Source organism: Colossoma macropomum, unplaced genomic scaffold (assembly GCF_904425465.1).
Source record: "Colossoma macropomum unplaced genomic scaffold, Colossoma_macropomum, whole genome shotgun sequence".
Lineage (NCBI taxonomy): Eukaryota > Metazoa > Chordata > Actinopteri > Characiformes > Serrasalmidae > Colossoma > Colossoma macropomum.
The window spans coordinates 15,169,482-15,184,500 of NW_023494796.1; the positions used below are offsets into that span (position 1 = coordinate 15,169,482).

Genomic DNA, 15,019 nt, shown 5'->3' on the forward strand with positions numbered 1-15,019 from the left:
TGATATAAACTTTGAGCGGATGTTTATTTTCATTTTTTTCAGTGTTGAGTCCTTTGTCTGCAGGGGTAGTTTTAATGATTCTAGGCAAAAGACAGAAATGGCGCCCTCCTGTATGCACATTTTAAATGGGTTTAGACTCTATTCTGCAGAGTGGCTGCAAAAAAGTGGAAGCTTGGCATGAAATTATCTTTAATCTGATTGATGTATCTAATATTTCTCATTTTAAGATTATTATAAGAATATTATAAGATTATTTAACCTATTTCTAGACTTGCTTGTTTAGGAAGTACACTTGAAACTACCAAAATTATCGCCAATAAAAACAGAGATTGAGTGCAGAGTAATGCACAGGTAAAGTAATGAGATGACATTTTCCATTTTGAGTGATTACCCCACCACTGGAGCTGTCTACTGTAGGGACCAAAAGCCTGAGACTGCATTGAAAATCTGGGGCCTTTTTACATTTAAACTTGGAAATAAACAAGGGAGCATTTCAGAATTGAGGAAAATTTAAAACAAATGAACAAGAACAGCTATGACAAATAAAATGAAGAAGAAATATTCATTTCTGTTTCTAGGTCACTACTCACAGTAAATTTGTGACACTGATCATGTTAAGGCGTACGTACAAAAAGGTCAGATTTTTTTGTCTTATCTCGTCCAGTGAAGCTCATGTTCAGACAACTCTCAGGAGGATTTGATCTACTTATCAGAGGCTTTTGCACAAGCTTGTGGGGTCCATGCCAGCTCCAGTGCACACTGTCATTAAAGCAAAAGGAGGACCTATTAAATACTAAGAAATCCTGAAATTCATGTTAAAATTTCATAGATTCTGCTTTTCATTTAAATTGTTATGCTGATAATAGAGTTTGTCATAAAAAGTGTATTAAACTAGAAAGGAATGCAAAAAATAAGCACTTTCACTAATGGCCTCAGCAGTGTTGCTGGAGTTTTTAAACACTGTGTCCACTCACTGTCCACTCTATTAGACACTCCTACCTTGTTGGTCCACCTTGTAGATGTAAAGTCAGAGACAGTAGCTCATCTATTGCTGCACAGATTGAGTTGGTCATCCTTTAGTCCTTCATTAGTGGTCACAGGACACTGTTGGCTGGATATTTTTGGTTGGTGGACTATTCTCAGTCCAGCAGTGACACTGAGGTGTTTAAAACTCCAGCAGCACTGCTGTGTCTGATCCACTCAGACCAGCACAACACACACTAACACACCACCACCACGTCAGTGTTACTGCAGTGCTGAGAATGATCCACCACCCAAATAGTACCTGCTCTGTGGTGGTCCTGGGGGGTCCTGACCACTGAAGAACAGGGTAAAAGGGGACTAACAAAGTATGCAGAGAAACAGATGGACTACAGTCTGTAATTGTAGAACTACAGAGTGCACCTATATAGTAAGTGGAGCTGATAAAATGGACAAAGAGTGTAGAAACAAGGAGTTGGACTGAAGTGACCGCTCAGTGAATAAGTGGAGTCCAATTACGGCCAAGAAGGAGACAGAAAAGAGAAGAACTCATCTAGTCCATCATGAAAAAAAGAAAAGCTGTGGAATAGAGAAATCCTCAGCTATTAATAAGAACATCATTAGAGGAGGCAGATGAATAATATAGTGAAGTATGAGGGTTTATGTAAGTGCAGGAATTCAGTGTACCCCTCAGTGTGAACTGAACTCGCCTCTTGTAGTCTGAGGTCAGGGGTCATACACACACACACTCACACACACACTCACACAAAGTCCTGCTTCAGACCCCCAGCTGTGAACAACCCAGACAGAGCAGAAGTTAAAGAGCACAGATGGTTACTGATACAGACCCCCCCTTGTACACCCCCAAATTCCTTCACTCTCCTACAGTCCAGGAATAGTTCCAGCTCCACAAATCCTTTTTTTAAATGTAATGTTTTTCTCTTGTTTGGTTTTACATACCAAAAAACATCATTTTTACATAAGCATTTCCAACATCTATTTCCTTTAGAAGTAAACAGCTGCTTTTCTGATGAACAGGCTGTTTGATATATTATCAAATAGTCTCTCTTCTGATTGACTGCCTGTACTGAGCCTCGTTCGAAAAGCAGAACAGGCCGAAACACTCCTTACAACTTCAGTGTGAATGGGTGGGGCTAAACTGCTGTATTCTATATAAACGTTTTTGTTGGTTTTCGTGACGTAACAAAAACAGTGAATTCAAAATGAGCTGTTTTTGCAGCTGCGTTTCCTGTATGGTCAGGGGAGTGAATGGTACATTTTAACATTTCTACAATGTTTACATACTATATCAAACAAAAAAGTGAGAACAGAACTTCTGTTTCATGTACACACAAGTTTGTATTCCTATCTTTGTGGGATCTTTCCACTGAGTTATATATTACTGTAGCTAAATGCGGCTCTACGACACCTAAACCTAAACCTAACCCTAAACTTTAACCTCAGGAACCAAAATGAAATTGGCTCTTTTACTGAATTAAAAATTATATAGCACCATAAAGGGTTCTTCTACTGTTATGATGACAAGCATGTAACAATAGAAGAACCCTTTTTGGTGCTATATAGAACCGCTTTCAAAAAGGATCTATATAGAATCATATATAATACATTCTCCATCAATCTGTAGAACCTTTTCACCATGCAACCCTTTAAGCATGCATATGGTTCTTTGGGTATTCATGGTCCTATATAGAACCATTGTCTGTCATTGACCATCTCTCTTTATCTAAATCTATTAACATATACATAAATAAATATATATGCAATAAATATGTATAAATACACACATTTATAATGTACAACCTTCTTTAAAACCTTTTCCCAAAAGAAAAAGATTTTTTTTTATGATCAGAAGTTCAGAAGCTTCCTTAAAACTGTTTAAGAAGTAGATGAAATGATTAGATATGTAATTCCTGATGCCTAAGATGTTGATTTTTGGTAGTTTTGATGGTCTAAAACCTTTTTTATCCATTTACAGCAGAGAGGTACATGCAGGGTGTTCTAAGGCAAAATAGTCACCAAAGAAAACTTTTGCCACTATTTTATCATAAGCATTATTACACATTAGGACTCAGAAGACACGACATTGTGACCTCTGGTTCCCATCACCACCACTGTAAAGAAATCAGTCTGTTCCTCCACAATGAAGCATTTCACATCAGACTGCTCTGAAAGACTCTGTGTTTTGGAAGCTCGTTTCTGCCACTGGAGAAAAGTATAGATTTTTAGTATATTTTATGTAAGTCGTAATGATGAGAAAGATTTACATAATTAAGATATAGCGTCTCATAATTTTGACTTCTTATGTCCCATTAGTGAGGTCATATCTCATAATTATGACGACATCTCAATTATGACTCACTTTCTCATAAGTATGTCTTAGTATTTTAAATATGACTTGCTATCTCATAATTATGACTTAGCATGTCAATTATGACTCAATAATGACTTACTTATTAACTTTCTATCGCAGTATCATAATTATGAGAAAAATGTCTCATTATGAGACAGTAAGTAATTATTATGAGGTATTAAGTCAAAGTTATGAAATAGGATTTCATTATTATGAGATATCAAGTCATACATATGAGAAAGTCATAATAATTTTATGTAATAAAAACGGAACATTTTCTCATGATCATAACTCACTAAATGACTATGAAACGGGTTTCCATATTGTTTACACCCCAGCGTCTGAACTGTGCGGTTTTAAAAAGTGGGCGGAATTCCTCTTTCAGTTTATTATATTCACTCAGCTTCGTCACGCGCTCTCTCCGCTGTGGGAAACAGAGGGGAGCGCGCGCTTCCTGCGGCTCGCGAGCGACATCTGGAATGGGAGGAGAAGACGAGAGAGAGAGAGAGAGAGAGAGGTAGAGAGAGAAGTAGAGGGAGTGGGAGAGAGAGGGAGGTAGAGAGAGAAGTAGAGGGAGTGGGAGAGAGGTAGAGAGAGAAGTAGAGGGAGTGTGTGAGAGAGAGAGAGGTAGAGAGAGAAGTATAGGGAGCGGGAGAGAGAGGGAGGTAGAGAGAGAAGTAGAGGGAGTGGAAGAGAGAGAGAGAGGTAGAGAGAGAAGTATAGGGAGCGGGAGAGAGAGGGAGGTAGAGAGAGAAGTATAGGGAGTGGGAGAGAGAGAGAGAGGTAGAGAGAGAAGTAGAGGGAGTGGGAGAGAGGGAGGTCGAAGAGAAAAAGGGAGCAGCGGCGCCGACACCTGAGGTAAGCGCTGTGGTATGTTACGAATTTCTCTCGAACGTGAGAACGTCGGCGTGTTTTGTAAAACGCCGTTTCGTTCTAAAGCCGTTAACTTTTTGTAACGGTTAAAAAGTGGAGGCCGTTCGGCCGAGGCGAGACCACGCACAGAGGGAGAGATCTGGGGGGCTGTTTAGTTAGTTAGCTCCTGACGAACCGCGGCGACTCCGTGTCCATTCCTGGCTTTCTGTGCTCGTTCATTTCATCTTCACCCCGTTATCGGCTAAAAATGACACAAACAGTGTCTCCACACTGTTTAGTGGCCGGTCCGCTTGGTTTCACTCTCTCTGACAGGAACGTTTAAACCATTTCAATGACCCAAAACCAGCTGGAGTTGCTCGGTCACTTGCTGGTCCGGACGGGTTTGGCTCCTTCGTCTTCAAAAACGGGCTTTAAATGTCGCCTGTGTGACTGGTAATAGTCATATTTCTGTCACATACCACCACATTTCTGTCATATTTCGCGTTTCTTGCTGTTTCTGAGGTAATTTATCACTCAGACCCCCGAGGTTGGCTACGTATTCGCCAGCTTCTTGTTCGAATTATCCCGTTCCACCTTAAATAGTGCAGCAGTTACGTTCTGACCGGAGTGGTTTAAATGTTCCGAGGCGCCAGAATGGAACTGCTGCACCATTTAAGGTGGAACGGGATAATTGGAACTAGACGCTGACTTCAGTTTGGTCGTCCTTCGTCTCGTTGTGGGCGAAGCCTCCAACGTTAGCCCCCCGCCTGAGGCTAAGCTACCGCTGAAGTCAAAGCCAATGGGAATCAATATCTGTTGGCTTCTCCTCTCAAATGCGACGAGGCGATTTTGCGGAGGCTTTTTATGTTAATTATTTGTCATATTTGTGCAGAAATATCAGTGCTGCCGGGTCGCGCAGTTTGTTGTTTGTGTCGTTAGCCTGCCCGAGAGCCGCATTGGCGAGGGAGAGTTTTATTACGCCCCGTGCTGCGGCACCACCATGGCCGCAGTCGCAGACCTATTTTTACTGTATAAATCCCGCTCAGTTTCACTGTTTGCACCTTGTCACCTGCTGCCAGGGCCTCAGTCACATTTCTAATAACGAAACACTGAATGCACTGGCTTTTTAGGCGCCTGGTGCGATAGTGAGGCTCGCAGTCCAGCGCGTTAGCTCCACTCCAGACAGAGTCAGGCTTGTGTGGGCCAGCGTCGCCACTGCACTCATTCTGCAAGACGTTTCTTCTCTTCGTCTTTTCCACGGCCAAATTGCTTCCAGACCGATCAAACTGACCGCTGGCATGTGAGGGTAATCGGTGTGTGTGAGTTGGTGTGCATGTTCAGGCTCATTTAACCGTGTGTTCGCAGTGGTCTGTGAGATAAGGGATGTGTGAGCTTCACTCAGGGGCCTGAATGTAATTCACTGCTCATGAACCACATCAGACCTGTGCACTGGTAGAAGTCATGTAGACCTTATCATCATCATCACTTCGACTGTTAAATTGGCAGCATGTGTTCAGTTATGTTTTTATTTATGCTGATTATAGAATCTGATATCTTTATTCTGGATCTTACTACTGGACTTGACGTTTAAAAGGGGAGCTCCACAGATTTTTCAGAATTTTTACATAGGTAAATGGTTAAGATGTAAACAAAGTCATTCAGAGTGGTTTGATCTGAAATACTCTGGTCTGGAAAAAACTTGCAGAGTCAGAGTTGTTCACAGTGATGGTGATGGGAACCATAAGCTCTTTCTCAGAAAGTTATTACATGAAATGGTTAGATATATTCTACCTGACACATTGTTTTGTGAAATTTATTTTTTGCTTAAAACACATTTTAACCCATTTGTTTAATCCAGGCCATGTGGAGGGGTACATGCAGGGTGTTGTAAGGCAAAAATAGTCCCCAAAGAAAACATTTTTTTCAAATGAATGACTATTTTACCATCATTAACGTTACATATAAAAACTCAGAGGACGTGTAGGTTCACTGGTGGCTTTGGATAGTAAATAAATGGCTGTATTTGTGTTGTAGAGATTGTGACCCCTGGTTCCTATCACCACCACTGGAAAGAAATCAGTACCTGTAGGTTTCCCTACAAAATTTATTTCACATCAGACCACTGTGAGAGACTCTGTTTACATCTCAAGGACTGAATTATTCAGATAATTTTAAAAATTGGTGGAATCCCCCTTTAAGGTGCAAGATTGCCAAGTTAAAACATCAAATGGGAAATGAGTAGGGGTGTAAGAGTCCATCTGATATTCAGTTTAATATTCAATATTTGATGTGTTAAGTTTCTTGATTCTGTAGAGCTCTCACCATGTGTTACACAGATTGGTTTATCTCAAAAGAAATACACATTTTTGTTCAAAACAAAAGGTCTATATATGTTCTACAGTGATAGTCTGATGCTAAGCTTTAACTACAACAAAGTTACTGTTGCATTTTTTTCATGCTGTACTGAAATTGTTATACCTTAGAAGTGAGACCATAACCACGAACCCAGGTGTATAGATTTCTAACAGATGTACCCTTGAAGGGCTTTGTGTCATTTATGTACAGCAGTGTCGAGCTCTTTTTCTTGGAGTCCACATGAAACACATCACTGTGTACACCATCACAGACGAATAACATGGATGTGAAAATATCTGCAGTCACCACAAACAGACATAGCACATAAAGGTAAAGCGAAAATGAAAGAAGCAAAGCAATAACTGAATGAGACAGGACTGGGCACTGATTGTGCATCTTTATGCAGTTATGTTTTGGCTGTGGGACAGTCACTGTGCTCATGGAAACAGGCCTGGGATGATAATTAAGTTTATCCACTGCTGGCCAGTGTTAAAAATCTCTACGAACCACATGAAGATACATAAACACAAGCTGCCCCAAAGCTAGACCTGCAGTACATGTTAATGTAGGACAGAGGTTGACCTATGATCTCACTGTGGGGCATCGGACAGCGGATATAATCGCTGGTGGGTGAGAGAGTGATGTGTGCTTTATTTATAGTATGTTTGTATAATGATATGCAGTAAATCAGAGGCAGTTTTGCACTGTTAAAGGCTGTTGAAAGTTTGCTTGGTGTATTATGATGTGTGCCTTGCAGCCTTGAGCTCTCTCTCTCTTTCTCTCTCTCTCTCTCTCTCTCTCTCTCTCTCTCTCTCTCTCTCGCTCTCTCTTTCTCTTGAAATTTACTGTCTCAGCCCGTTGCGCAACATCCCTACTGGCATGCTGGATTTATTCTTCTTTCCTTTTTGGCCCGGTATTGTGAAAAATAGCGTCTGCGTCCAGGATAAGGCTTTGCTCAAGCTCCATTCAGGACAGTAGATCTGCTGGGACTGCTGGAACACGGGAAGTGTTCTGGAATGTTGGGCCGGGAGCTCTTCTGTCCTAAACGGCTGTTCAGAATTCCGATGATGAACAGTCGGTGTAGTTCAAGTGTCACGGTTTGTGGGTCGTATAAACCGTGCCAGACCAGGAACTTTTTTGAGGAAGGGATTTGTGCAGGCAAGACAGACCTGAATGATGACGATAGCTCGTTAAAAATTGTGCACGTCAGTGCCGTCTCCTAGTCTCAAACTCAGAGATGAGGTCTAAGTCTCAAAGGCAAAAATGGGATCGTGGCTGCTTTTTACAACATTCTTACAGTGTTTGTTTGTAGACAGTTTGTAGGGAGAGAGGAGTGGAGTGGTTGAACTTGTTATATAGTAGTTGTTACATTGGACATGGAACTGAATGATGTTGTGTATGGTGCTGTCAGGCCACTTATTTTTGCTCTTTTTTATTATGTCTTGTAGAGTAAAATTCTCATCTAATCAAGTCATTCCTCATCAATAGTATGAGCTCCTGTGGAAATATTAGTGGTATGTAGATGTTCCGGTTATGTAAAATTGCCATAACAGTAACTTTGACACTGTTTGGCAAAAACTTTGAAGTATGAAAGAATAATTACATTGTTGTTAGCAAGTAGATTTGTGTAAATGTGTTATATTCAGAAAACATAAAATAAAACTATTCTATTCTATTCTATTGTAGACTTATCTGTTCTATTCTATATTGTATTTAAACTATTTTCATTCTTCAGCTAACACAAATATATAGAACTGCTATACAACCAGCAAAGAATGTGTCCAGTGTGTTGAAACAAACTCTGCATCTCTGTTCTTCAGTTGCATGAGTTAAACATTAGCAATGGGATTTGATTCTACAGAACACTTAGAAGTATTTTAGCCCCAGACTTTTGGCAGAATATGTGGGAACATTGTGCAGATTTTAGGCTGTTCAGAGTTCTGATAACATGAAATGTGGCTGTTCTGCAGTGGGCTATTACACATAACATTACATGCCCCTTGGAACAAGTGCTACGTTCTGCAGATGGGAGAGAGCTTCCTACTGAGAGTGTTTCAGAAATGACTGCGGTGGGGGTCATTCAGCACACACCAGTGCAGAGGTAGTGGCCTGTAGAGAATCTACAGATGATGTTGCTGACTGGCACTATTGGCAGTGCAGTAGTGAGTGTATGATTGTGCACTTCCACATTGTCATCTCACTGACATTCTACTCAGCGATCTTTCAAGAGGTTCCAAATGGGGGTTTTCATTATCCTAACCGTTGAGAAACATTGGCTTTGGTTGTCATTGTGGTTGATGGCATACAAAGCCAGACTGTATGTCTGCCTTTTAGGAGATAGCACTGACGCTAACAGGCTAAATTTAAGCATCTTTTCACAAAGATGAATATGTTTGAAAATTATTCATTATTCATTATTATTTAGAAATGGAAAAGGGGAATCATTTAGCCATTATGGGTTAAACCTGTACGTTTTTGTGCTGGATGTTGAGGTTGAAGCTGATGGGCTAATGGGCTAAAACCAGAGCTAACCCGTGCAGCATTAGATGAGGGATTCTTTGCTGTGCTTCCTCAGACTATTCAGTCACAGTTGGCCTTGACAGAAAGTATTTGACAACATTACCTTGACAACACACTGATGTTCTGACTAGTAGGAAGGTAAAGTTTGTTTCTGTTCCTGACTTACCCACATATAATGCCAGCAATGCAGAAGGTCAATTGAAGTAACATTTATTTTTGTACAGAATGTTTTAATCACAAATGCAAGAAAAACCCTCAAACTGCAGCCCTGACAGAGAAATAAAATTTAGTTGTAGTACTATATTGCCTCCAAAGAGATAGGATGAAGGGTTAGATTGCATGCCTGGCAAAGACCTACGAAGGCAGGATTAAATGTTTGTCAGTGTCTGTATTCTATGATATTTCTTTGGAGAAGCTCTGTAAAAGGTTTTGCCGTGAGCACAAGAAGAACGAAAAGCCCAAAACAGTTCTGCCTAGATGTGTTTCTTTTAACGTTAGTTAAAACATGCTTGAACAACAACAGGTTTGGCTCATGAATAGGATGCGTGTTTTGAATTTGGTCAGACTACCCACAGATATCTGGCACAGTACCTTCGTCTTAGTGTTGCTGTGTATGTTTTAGGTAGGGGACATGATGTCATCGCTAATAGCAGCATCCTCTAAGGTTACGGTGTGTGTGTGTGTGTGTGTGTGGTGATGGTTTGTATTCCAGAATGTGCTGTGTGCCATGTCTCCATCTCACTGTTTAAGGGTCTGGAGTTGCTGACTTGGGAAAAAGTGAGTCAGAGAGAGAGAGAGAGAGAGAGTGAGAGAAAGAGAGAGAGAGAGAGAGAGAGAGAAGGAGGAGGGGCTGTGGAAAGACTGCAGTGTTTGGATGAAGGACTAAAACACTATGGTCTGTAATCTTTTAGAGGGACCAAACTCACTGTTGACTGCTTACATTGTTAAGGATTAGGCATAACACTGTTATTACACCACAAGCCTTCAGGGTGTAAATCAGCTGTGGTGCATTTACTCAAGTGTGGAACCTGTTTCCACAGCCCTAATCTTACAGGGGCATTTCAGCCTAATACTAGAGTTTAATATGCTTTTGGCATTTTATGCAGTATTCTGTAGCACAGCATTATATACCCCAGCCTTATAGGTCTGACAGAGTTCATTAATTTATATCGTTTTTCATTCATCAATGTTCTCTCACTACAGTACCCAGCATGCTTTACATAAATACATTGTATAATCCCTGCAGAGCTCACTCAGTCCTGACTGCTGGCCTGGCCACTGATCTATAGGCTAAAAAACAACCAAAATTGTAAAGAAAATAGCAATTCTGCCTTCAGGTAAAATGTCTAGATAGCCTGCTGCCTAGCTAGCTTTGGCTTTTAGCTCGTCCTCCTCATCTGATGAGTAATTTCTGTCCTTCAAGTAATCCCTTCTCTCCACTGTAATAATGATTTGAAGACAGTTACTAGTTTTATGGCTGCAATAAGATATTCAGCATCCTAGCAGTAACATTAGCTATCTTCATTCGTCCTGCATCTAACAGCTACAACAAAAAAATTTAAACAGCCCGTCCCCAGAAATCCACCCTAAGCAGTTCTTGCTTTTCGGTTGTTTCTCCTATCTTCAAAATACATCCTCAGTAAGGGGGATTCTCTCTATAGGGAATAAAGCTGTACCACTGTAGGATGCGAGTAAGCAGGTGTGGTTATCATCAAATTTGTCATGTTGGCCGGAGTGTTTTTTTATTTTTAACCAAGCCACAGGGAGCAGAAATGTAACTTATGATTGGTATAATCAGTAAGATTTACGTCAAAATGTCAGGGTACAGGCCTCCTGCACTGTTACACCTTGTCCTAAGAACAGACATCAAACGTCGTGTTGTGAAACCTTCAGTCTGCACTAGAAACGTCAATGGTGTGTGTCAAGTCAAAACATAAACAAACCATGGACCTCTGAGAGTAGCCACTTCACTGATGGAGCTGTCCAGCTGTGGTTTTGGAATATTGATTTAATAGAGTATGTAATGGGTTGTGTTTCATCCCAACGTTTAAGATCAGTAGTCTAAATAACATAGTTGAAATAGCTCAATACCACCCTGGTGTTGGGCAGCTCGGTAGAGATCTGCTTTCCTGTGAGAGTCCCATGGGACTCACTACAGTATCTTCATATTCAGTGTCACACGTGAGAATGGACAGTTAACCAGCACATTGTGGGCGGGAGCAGGACTACACATACGTGTAAAGAAGTCCCGTAAATGAATGAATGGCCTAAATAAAATAACAATCACTTAGTAATTGTCATATATAAATCATATCTAACAGTAGAATAACACAAAGTAATAAACCAATTTTAAATGGAAGTTCTAAACTAGTTCTATATAGAAGCAGCCAATCATGTGAATTTCTTTCTAGTAGGCTGCAGAAACTGTGGACCTTTATACAGTCAGACAACCACAGTTACAGAAAATCCTCTTAATAAATCAAATACGCCACACTGAAGCTGACTAAAGGCAAGTCTGTCATGTGGCAGTAATTTTCATTCGTGACTAACACAGATGGAGACCAGTTATACAGGTCTGCGGGTGGGAGCGGGAATGGGACAAATGGTGAAGATTTTCTGCAAGAGCGGTGGGAGCAAGACGAAATCGAGCAGGGCTAAAAAATGGTACCATGCAGACCTCTGCAGCTCGAGATGTATCTGCTAACTTCTGCCTGCTAACTAGCTAAGTACCTGTTCACCTCTAATGCTGGCAGTTTCCCTCCAAACTGTTTACTGGAAAGGTTGTAGAGATCCAAGTTTTCTCTCTGAATGAGTTTCTCCTCTTCCATTTCGAGGTGAAATGGCAGAGCAATGTGACGCGTCAAAATTAGAAATGGAGCGCCACATCACAACGCGCTCTGCCGCTCGTAGCTGGTGTTGATTATAATGGGAGCGTTTTGGTTATGTCGCCACTTTATTAAAACCCTTTACCATTCCTCTGCGGTACAGTTACTGTAGCTGAGACTGTAGCTCATCTGTTGAAGCACAGTTTGTGTTAGCCATCCTCTAGACTATATCAGCGGTCAGTTTCTGACCATAGAGCCTCTCTTAGTTGGATATTTGTGAGTGATAGGCTGCTGTCAATAAAGCAGTGACACGAACTCTGGTGTGGTGTGCTGCGGTAGTGAAAGCTATCCGCTTTTGGCGCCTTATGTGGGGTTGCGTGATTGGTTCATTTTGAATTGTAACTGCTTCGACTTATCACGTCACTTGCCTTTTTAAGTTTCATGGTAGCGGGAAAGGGTTGTTGTGGACTAAAAAGTGCTGTTCTTGAGTGTTTGCATCCAAAGAAAATAATAAAAAGCAGCAAAAAGGTGAAGTTAGTACATACCATTCTGCAAACCTGCATGCAGAAAGTGATGTGTAGAATTGCACAACTGATCCACGGTTCGGATGGAATTCTTGTGTGTGAAAGCAAACCTGCGATAGTGAGCCCCTCCCCACAAATGAGCCCAGAATCGGTCATGGGTATGGACTCAGGACAAGTGTAAAAAGAAAAATATGTCCATAGAGGAAGATGCTAGGGTTGGATATTGGAGGGGTAAAAAAAGAGGGAACCTGATTCAATCTGGTAATAAATCTAGCCTGAAATAGCACACATTCACACTGTGTGATGTGATGTTGTTAGCTCTGTATTCCTGTGGGGTCTTTGAGCAGATTGAGCATGATAGCCTGCTTTTAGATGCTCAACTGAACAACACCGTTATCGGAGTCATATCGGAAAAGATGAAGTGGTATCACGTCATCTCTAACCAGCACCACCCACACTGCCGTGCTTCTGCAATGTCGGTATTACTGCAGTGTCATTCAGTTTTTCAGCAATCAGGTTTAAGCCTCTTTCACTGTACGTGGTTATTTTTGCTCCTGTGAGCTCTGAATGTGCAGGGTTAGTGTGTTAATGTATTTTTCATGTAGAAATAATGTACACTTTTGTGACTAATTAATTCAGTGCATTCTTTTTTCAGTTTGATGTAAGATCAGTATTAGTGGTTGCAGATCACTCAATTCAAGGCTCGCAGCTCTGCACGAAGTCTGGTAGTGATTTAGATCATGATGTCATTTCAGCTGTTTGGATTTTACTGCCCTGAGGAGGCTGCTGTCGTCTTCAGAGCTTTGGTCCGTGTGTGTGTGTGTGTGTGTGTGTGTGTGTGTGTGTGTGTGTGTGTGTGTGATCGTCACACTCCGCTCATCTGATCAAGTGTTGCTTCTGGCTTGACTCAGGCTTATGAAACTGCTGTTTCATTCCCTCCGTGTGTGTGTGTGTGTGTGTCTTGCCTGCTGTTTTTTTTTCCCAGCCTAACAATAGGATGGTTGTATTGTCCTGTTCTCTTTCTGTCTCTCGTTTTCTTTGTTTCTCTCTCTTTCTCTGTAGGTTTCTCCCCTTCTCTCTCTCTTTTCTCTGTTCTCTGTGCTAATAGCATTTTAAGTGGTTTAATTCAACACAAAATTTTAGTTTAGAAGTGCAAAAGCAACATTTTACATCAATTCAAACTTTAAACACTTCACATCAACTTCTGATCTGTTCCACTTTATACAGTGTATCTCTCTCTCACTTTCTCTCTCTCTCTCTCTGTTTCTGTGTTTCTCTTTCTCTCTGTGTTGCTATTGGAAGCAGACAACCTTGTGGTCTGTTTTCATAAAGGAAGAAGGAACCTCTTTCATTTGGATCCATGGTGTGTGTGTATGTGTGTGTGCCTGAGCCACATGCAGCATGTGTATGGAGTTTTTGGCTCCAGCTGACTGTAAATAAGTTAGTAGGTTAACAGACATGCTGTCTTTGAAGATGTACACTAAGGATGTACAGTGATATTTGAACAATGACAATGTTTGTTTGGCCTGTTTTAAAGCTCTGATTATTCAATCAATCATTAAAATAATCAGGATAGTGAGAGCCCTAAACACTCTTTTTTATAGGTCTGCTGCACGTCCTCGATTCTGCCTTTTCTCTCTGTGCAGTTTTCACTTATAATTTGTGTTCGGCCTTCTCTCTGCATTATTTCTTTTTCAGGCCTTCTGCACCACTGTCTGTCTCTCTCTGTTTTTCTCGCTGTCTCTCTGTATTTGTCTCTCTCTCTCTCTCTCTCTCTCTCTCTCTCTCTCTCTCTCTCCCCCTCTTACTTTATCCTCAGTTGACCTTCTCTCCGTACTGTAAATAACTGACTGTGTTTGCTTGTTTTTTTTTCAGACCCCATCAACCGTGGAGGTGGGATCTCATTTTCTTCAAACACAAATGCGCACACGCACACACACACACACACACACAGTGACACACTAAACCTTTTTGACAGAAGAGTCGTCCTCGGCCCAGACTCTCCTCTCATCAGCACATTTTCCTCTTCTCGTCTTTTCTTCTTGATCTTCTGCTTCTTGTTTTTTCTCTCTCAGTTTGCATCAGATTGCATCTCATTTTTCCACTGGTGCTGTTTTTTTCTGTGTGTGTGTGTTTCATGGCTGTCAGATATGGTTGGTGATTGCTGGATGTTTATGATAATTTCTCATGTCTCAGAGATGTAGTGTCAAGACAGCTGACAGCTTCAACTTGCAGTCATGAGTGTGTGTGTGTGTGTGTGTGTGTGTTTGTGTGCTTGTGTGTGTGTGTGTCTCTGTATCATGTCTGATAAATATTCATATCCGTCACATACAGAGAGAGGATTTGACAGTCAAACATGCAGCTGAAGATCCAGCTCTTTCAGATCATGTATCTTTTCTGTGTATTATTAACCCCAGTGACTTGGTTTGCGTTTGACAGTGTATTGTTGGAGCGCTCTTTTTTCCAGAGGCTGCCACGTACCATCACATTACACGATACAGAAGCTTCAGCACCGTCTGCCAGACACTGCTTTTCAGAGTCTTATTCAAATGCACTCACAATTAGTCTCTAGGGCTGTCACTAGTGATTAG

The 15,019-nt window shown here is 41.1% G+C and overlaps 1 protein-coding gene across 7 annotated transcripts in view; it reads left to right on the plus strand.

Moving 5' to 3' along the window:
* Positions 1-3,923: 3,923 nt before the first annotated feature.
* apbb2b (amyloid beta (A4) precursor protein-binding, family B, member 2b) overlaps positions 3,924-15,019 on the plus strand; it is a 65,109-nt gene continuing 54,013 nt past the window's right edge. For 5 of the 7 annotated variants that reach the window (XM_036582914.1, XM_036582917.1, XM_036582918.1 and 2 more), the window contains exon 1: positions 4,041-4,210. The gene's annotated coding sequence lies outside the window, so the exon portion shown is untranslated. Of the gene's footprint in view, positions 3,940-4,040; positions 4,223-15,019 lie in introns of those variants that run through there. The other 2 variants (XM_036582915.1, XM_036582916.1) reach the window with 2 other exon arrangements.